Genomic DNA, 7,931 nt, shown 5'->3' with positions numbered 1-7,931 from the left:
GGCACCCCCGACCCTTGCTGGAGCTTCATCACACTTGCGATACAACTCCAGCAATGCGCCACCTTTACGGCACACATACATCACGCATCTGTGCTGTTTTTGCCCCATGATGCGCCGCATTGTAAATGCAGCACACCATAGGTGACGGAACAGCGGCACAGAATGACTAACACATCCCTGGTGATGCGCCAGTCATCATAAATCTATCCCTATGCTTCTTATCTTGTTAGAGATGAACCGCCATATGTATCATCAAAGTTATTTGCATTTCCTAAATAGCGAACTTTAAGGAATAAATAGCGATTCTTTACCATTCCTAGTTTGCGATGAGCTATTTGCTAATTAGCCGAATGTAGCCCAATGAAGCCCAATGTAGCCCAATGTAGCCCAAAGATGGCCGCCAGACACACAAAAAAACAAATGTAGCCCAAATATCAGCCAGATGTAGCCCAACTATAGCCCAGTGACAGAATGACCAATCAGCTTCGCAAACCTCCGTTACGCGAAGCGGAGCGCTGTTACAGATATATATCTTTTTTTGAACGTTAATTTCTCAAAATCCACTGGAGCACATATATTGAGACCTAGCAAAGGCACATCGGGCTACCAGTCCCTAATATTTTGCCAAGTTTCGTGCAAATCCATTCAGCCGTTCAATTATTATTTTTATTATTTTTTTTTGCCCCGCGGGGCCCTTTTAAAACCTCCACATCAAACCTAGGGGGTCAGCGAGGATCTACTATGCCCCCTTATAGTTATTTCCCCCTTTGTTTTGACCTCCTCTTGTCTCTCGATCCTACCGAGAGACAAGATGGCGGCCGCTACGGACTGTTTGGAATGTTGACAGACGCCGGAGAACCAATCAGCTTCGCTTCACAAAGCTCCGTTGCGCGAAAAGTCCGCGAACCAGAGCGCTAACCGGTCCGCTGTTACAGATATATATCTTTTTTTAAACGTTAATTTCTCAAAATCCACTGGAGCACATATATTGAGACCTACAAAAGGCACATCGGGCTACCAGTCCCTACAATTTTGCCAAGTTTCGTGCAAATCCATTCAGCCGTTCGGGCTAAAAGTGAGGCCAACCGCCCTATGGAAAACTCAATGTTAAAAACACGTTTTGGGACCCCCCTTTTTTCTCGGCCCCCACTGGACGAACCCCCCCCAAATTTTCAAGGGCTGCTCAGAAACTAAATGTGCCATTTTCCTGAAAATTTCAGCCAATTCCGTCCACAAACGCCAAAGTTATTAGACATAGAATTTTCAAAAAACCCATAGAGAAAAAATCCTAACTATATATACCTACTGGCGACCGCCAGTAGGTAATATATATATTCACTGAAAAAAAACATAGGTTTCAGGCACGTTATAGTTAGAAATTAGTATTTAAAAAACCACAGAAATTCACTGGAATAAAAACGTAGGTTTCAGGGACGTTATAGTTAGGTGGACATTTCACTCATACAAAACTATAGAAATTACCCTGTTATAGTTAGTTGAGCTAACTATAGCTCGCGCCCTCGCAATGCACTGCTGATGATGTCACATATTACATCATTCATGTCATGGTCAGTGACATCACTGATGACATCACTGTCTCTTGATTACTTTATTCATATCCTCTGGTTTAAATATATTCGAGACACCCTCTTAATCTATTGCCTTTTTTATTAGCCTATCCTTGCTGTGGGAATTGGGGCCAAAAGCTTTTGTCCTGCGGGTGCGACAAAAGGTCTCCACAAGACACTTTACATTTGACCATGTTTTGTAAACTTTATACTATACCTCCCTGTACTGAAAAGGGCACATTTTTCTCAGGCCTGTCCTGCCCTTGTTTATTTGCAAATACTTTCAGGAGATATCATTCTCAATGTACTCAGTTTTTTAAAAGTTGTTGTAAGGTTGAGGAAGAGCTGTGATAACATTATTGTGTGGAGTTGTTTTAAAAGAATATGGTTAAACATTTATTTTTACGTTTAGTATGTTTTAAGATGGATTTTACTAGTAGTGTTTTCTTCTATCTGTTCTGCTTCTACAGTTTTTATATTTAAAACCAAGTACAGCTTATATATTGATATTGTTTGATATTTAGAATTATTCAACAGAACACCGCAAAGCACAACATTGAAACAGTGAGCCAACCTATGTAAGAATATCCAAAGGTACTTAGTATACACCTATACATCTTTACAAAATGCCCAAATGGACTGTAAATCAAATAAGAGAGGGACATACAACTCATAAAGTTTCAAGTATATCTTCAATCTCCAAATAGCCAGTACTGACAACATTTTACAGAATAAATGACAATATCACCCCTCATATTTCAACTGCATACTTAAACCACCTCCCTCAGATATACACAACCAGGAATTTACCTGGTATTACCATCTTGGCAATCTAACAACTCAAGAAACATAGAAACAAAAAAATAAAAAAAATAAAAATGGAAACAGAAAAAAATGTGTCTTATCTTACAACATGTGTACATAACATGACCCAAACATAAAGAGGCAAAGGGTGTGGGGGGGACCTCTGCCAAGATGGGCAACATTATAATTCAGTAGCGCTTCATTTCCTCCTGTGAATATAAAAAAAGAGCAGGAAAAAATCCCATTAAAACCAAATATATAACCATTCAACAAAATCAAAGAAAGGAAGTTCACAGGGTGTATTGTGCCCCCCACATAGTTTTTGTTACAAGGATATTTGAGAATGTAGATTATATTGGGGAGATTTCATTTCAAGATCTGATTGATAGTTTTTGCCCCTTTCTCATGAGTTACAAAATGTTTTTTAGGTTTAGCTGTATCTACAAGCTTGGCGCTTCCTTTAAAAAAAAAAAATATATATATATATATATATATATATATATATATATATATATATATATATATATCACAGAAAACATCCTCCGAGTACTGGAGCCCCCGACCCTTCAGGGCGACCTCTTTCAACAGTGGGCACGGAGGAGCAGCCCACCAATTTCACAAACATGAAGCACCAAAATAGAGGCCCAATGCTGGAAAGTAGCATTTATTCTTGACACAGCATCACAAAAGAGCTTCCTTCTCCTTACGTGTTTCGATGATCCATGCCGCCTTGCTCACAGGTGGAAGCCATTTACTATGCAAAGTGCTAGCGTGCATGCTTTAAAAACACATTGAGTCACATGACCAGTTCGTTATGCACTACATTTCCCAAAATGCAGGTAAGATCTTTTTGGGAGTACATGTGAGAAAATCTCCTTTCATATTTTACCTGCATGATGTTTCAGTGGAAAAAATAAAATTGCAACTGGTCCTGGTTGTTTGTAGTTTGTAGTTTTTATTTTGGCACAGTGTTCAATTGTTTAAACGTGCCTCGAAAATGCCTCATCTCCAGCACGATCAAAAAGGATGTTTTCCTTTCTGAATCCCTTCCATGTGCTCTCTAATTTCACTGGTAGCATATCCTTTCGTAGGTCTTGAGAGTATATATATATATATATTTCTCCAACGCTGCAACTCAATTAGATGCAAAGAGGGAAGGCACACACAAAAATCTGAAGCTGATGCTTTTTTTGTGCAGACCCCCCCTGACAGACGTGTTTCGCCTCATGGCTTTGTCAATGTCAGTTTGTTTGTACAAACACACAAGTATTTAAAGTCATCATACGTCACGTGTTGAAATAAACATGGAAAACAGACTTATGCAACATTGAGTATAAAATTCATGGCGGCCATCTTATAGTGTGTTAAATACATTAAAACGAGCACAGTGTAAACAAACAAAAGTGCAAAGTGCTTGTGCAACATTTATAATGATTCTCACATAATAGTGATACAACTTTGAGTGAATTTCATGATTTTATCAAAATTTCAATTTAATATCAATTTCTTTTTACCCCGAAGTCCTGCATAATTGTGCCCTGAATGGGCCATCACATTGTCAAACTCCCTAATTGTTTTAGCTGATTTAAATGTAGGGATGAATCGAGGAAAGGAGGAGGGATATCGGAAGAGGGCATAGCATTTTCATTTGAATTCCCTTGTCATTCTATTTGTGAAGTTAATCACCCTTTCTCATCTCAGTATGTGTATGTGTATGTCTCACATGTAACTGTGTCCACAGACTGTCAATTTTACTGTTAGTGGGTCCACAGTTCCTCGTCATTGTTCAATCCTGTTAGGGCTTTGCTCTGGAAGTCGAAAATATATAATATAATATATTGTTACTCCAGAGCTCGAAGTTTTCTCACCCTATCCCCACCTATTTCATGCCTTTCTACCCTGTCTTTACAATAACATTTCAACAGTTCCCTATTGCTCTGATGATGTGTTTCAAAATGGCGAGAAACAGGGTATGCAGCATCCTTGTTTGCAATTGCACGCATATGTTCTAAAATGCTCTTCTTGCTTTGATTAATGGTGCTGCCAATGCATCTTTTTTGGCAGGGGTATGTTAGACAGTACACTGTGAAATCAGAATTACAGTTTAAAAACTGCTTGATTTCTTGGACAGGCCTATGGTCCCTTGGTCTGCCCTCAAAGGTGGTCCTTTTGCTGCTGTGTTTGCATGCTTTGCAGTTCTTACAGGGAAAGAAACCATTGATTCCCAATCTACTCTTTACTGATGGTGTACGGTTGAAATGGCTGTGTAATAAGTGATCCCCTATTGAGGGGCATCTCTTACATATAATAAGCGGATGTTCTGGAAGATGATGTTTCAGAATGTTGTCAGTCTGTAGAATATGCCAATTTTCTTAAAGATTTGTACAATATTGGCGGATTTTTCATTGTATTTCGTGATCATACTTGCAGGGGTCTCACCTGGCAGTGATTTTTGCTTTTTGGTCACTAAAAGGTATTTCTTGAGAGTTTGTTGGACCTTAGTTTCTGCCTGTTTAAGTTGTACCCAGGTATACCCTCTTTCCCTGAAATGTTTGGTTGCTTCCTCTTTAGGTATTTTAAAACTAGTATCAGTGGTGCAGTTGCGCTTAAGGAGCAAAAGCTCCCCATAGGGTATGCTTTTTATTAAGCTCTTTGGGTGATGGCTACCTGCATGAAGAACAGCGTTCCCGCCGTCGGCTTTCTAAACAGAAGTGTCAATATTCTTGGATTTTCAATGTAAAAATATATATATATATATATATATATTCACTGAAAAAACCATAGGTTTCAGGCACGTTATAGTTAGGAATTAGCATTTAAAAAACCTTAGAAATTCATTGAAAAAAAACATAGGTTTTACCATGTTATAGTTAGCTGGACATTTCACTCATACAAAACCTTCGAAATTCCATCGTTATAGTTAGTTCAGCTAACTATAACTCGCACACCCGCAATGCACTGTTGATGACATCATATATTACATCACTCATAACATGGTAAGTGACATCACTCATGACAGGGCAGATTTACAACACCCTTGTGCCTCTTTTACAACGCCGTTGCATCACTTTTCTGATGAATCGGTGGTGCAAAAGATGCGCCATGGTATATGGTATTTAGAATGCGGCGTGTCTGGGAGGTGCGTCACATTGTAAATCTCTGTACCAGAAGGAGACATTCCTACATGGGGTGGGGGCGTTCCGGCGCAGGAACACCTCCTAAAAGTGGCTAAGTGCAATCTACAAGATTTCACTTTGTCACTTTTGTGCTCATGCTGTGTAAAAACCCTGCACTACTGTGCAGCAGGTGTAAGGATTGACACAGCAGTCTGAGCATGGGGCCCCCAGAGCATTCCTGGAGATGCGTTACACTTGCAACGTAACTCAAACAATGCACCTCCTTTACAGCACAGATACATCACATATATGGGCCATTTTTGTCCCATGGTACACCGCATTGTAAATACGGCGCATCCATGGTGGTGGTGTCACGGAGCACAATAACTGACATAATCCTGGGGATATGCGAGTTATTGTATAAGTGCCCATTAGTGTTTTAATGTAGTAAATGGATTACTACATACCGATGAATGAGTCACTACAAAACTAAAACAACAGTGACAGAGTGTTTGGTGGAAGTGTAAGGATACAAACTGATGAATTGAACATATAAAAGACAAAGTTTTTTTTTTTTTTTTTTAAACTTTTTATTGATTTTTAAACAAGAAAACAAAAGAACAATACAAAACAAGGCAGTACATTAAAACGTGTCATCACGTGGTCCGTGGGGGGGGTACATAGAGGAATCAAGCAGTAGTGCAATCAATAATTGGGGGGGGGAGAGAGGGGGGGAAAGGAGACCAAAATACATACAAAACAACTATGTTCCTGCGGAGGAAACGTCAGGTTGGGAGGAAGACAAATCAGCATCAAATTCCGACATTGGGGGAGTACATATATCTCCACGGTATGCGTTCCATTGGGTCCACACTTTCCCCCACTTGCCTGGTTTGCCACGGGAAACATACACAGTTTTTTCTCGAAACATGCACCAATCCATGTTTTGTGTCCATCCCAGAAGTGTCGGAGGCTTCTGAGCGCCCCACAATTGGGCAATATCACGCTTGGCTACCATGTTTCCCAAGGTCGCCCAGCGGAACTGCGCTCGATTGTAGTCATTCGGCTCCCAGACATTCAACAAGCATCTTCGCGCTTCAGGCATTAATCGCACTCCCGTGACCTCACTCATTACTTCATGCACGCGGTTCCAATAACGTATCACAGCAGGGCATTCCCAGATAATATGAAGGAACGTAGCCACCATACCGCATCCACGCCTGCACAATCCATCCATCAAAAATCCCATACGAACCAGACGTGGGCCAGTCACATACACCCTATGCAGAATTTTCAGTTGGACGAACCGAAGACGTGCCGGGATAGCTACTTCCTTCGGGGAAGAAATAGCGGACTGCCAGTCCTCATCATCGAGTTCCAGACCATCTCCGGTCCACAACCCTCGAAGACTATCTAGTAGATCAGTCCTGGTATTGATCAACTTTTTATAAATTAGCGAGATCGTGCTATCAGGAACGTGACCATCCAGAATCCGATCCTCGAGCGGGGATGCCTCCGGCACGTCCGAGCCTAGTGGAAAAACAGACAAGACCGCATGCCGGACTTGTGCATATCTGAAGAATTCCTTATCATTCAGCCCATACTCAACTTTCAATTCCTCAAACGTCTTGACCCTGCCCTTGATCCATACGTCATCTACCCTACTGATCCCGATCATGTCCCACCGATCAAATCCCTTCCATTCCCAAAGGGAGCCCAGTTTATCCGAAGCATATAGTGGGGTAGCCCGGGTCGGCCTATCGGCCCATCCCGTGGCCGCCGTAGCTCTACACCACACCTGCACTGCTGTTTTGGTGGGGCCCGTAAGAGTGTCACCAGCTGATTTCGCATATAGAGCCCTATTGTAGTCCCCACCGGGTAGCAACCATCTGTCCATCGCAAAAGCCGGGTTTAGTGGGGGAGTGTAGGTGCCATGGTTGATGGCCCCCAATTGAGAGGCCCAGTAATAGCGACGAATGTCCGGGAGAGCGATGCCGCCATCGTACCAAGGGAGTGTAAGCTTCGAGAGGGCGATGCGAGGATGGCCCCCCCATAACAATTGCCGCTGTAGACTCTCAATCTCACGAAAATATTCCGCTGGCACTACATCAAGCGTGTTTTGAAGTGCATAAAGGAATCGGGGAGCGACATCATCTTAAACAACGCAGCTCGTCCCAAGGGAGAAAGGGGGAGCTTGCTCCAAGTCCCGACAGCCGCCCGAAGGCGTCTGAGAGGGGGCAGCAGATTGCGCTCATACCGAAGTGTGGGGTCCAAGGTGACAAAGATTCCCAGATATTTGAAACCATCTAGTACCACCGGAATAGGACAATCACGGGGCAGGAGGGGAATATCACTGGAGAGAACATAAACACAAGATTTAGACCAATTTATAACTAAGCCAGAATTTTTACGGAAAGAAGTCAAAACGTCAAAAAGGACGATT

Source organism: Lissotriton helveticus, chromosome 7 (assembly GCF_964261635.1).
Source record: "Lissotriton helveticus chromosome 7, aLisHel1.1, whole genome shotgun sequence".
Lineage (NCBI taxonomy): Eukaryota > Metazoa > Chordata > Amphibia > Caudata > Salamandridae > Lissotriton > Lissotriton helveticus.
Note: the sequence above shows the minus strand (reverse complement) of the source record.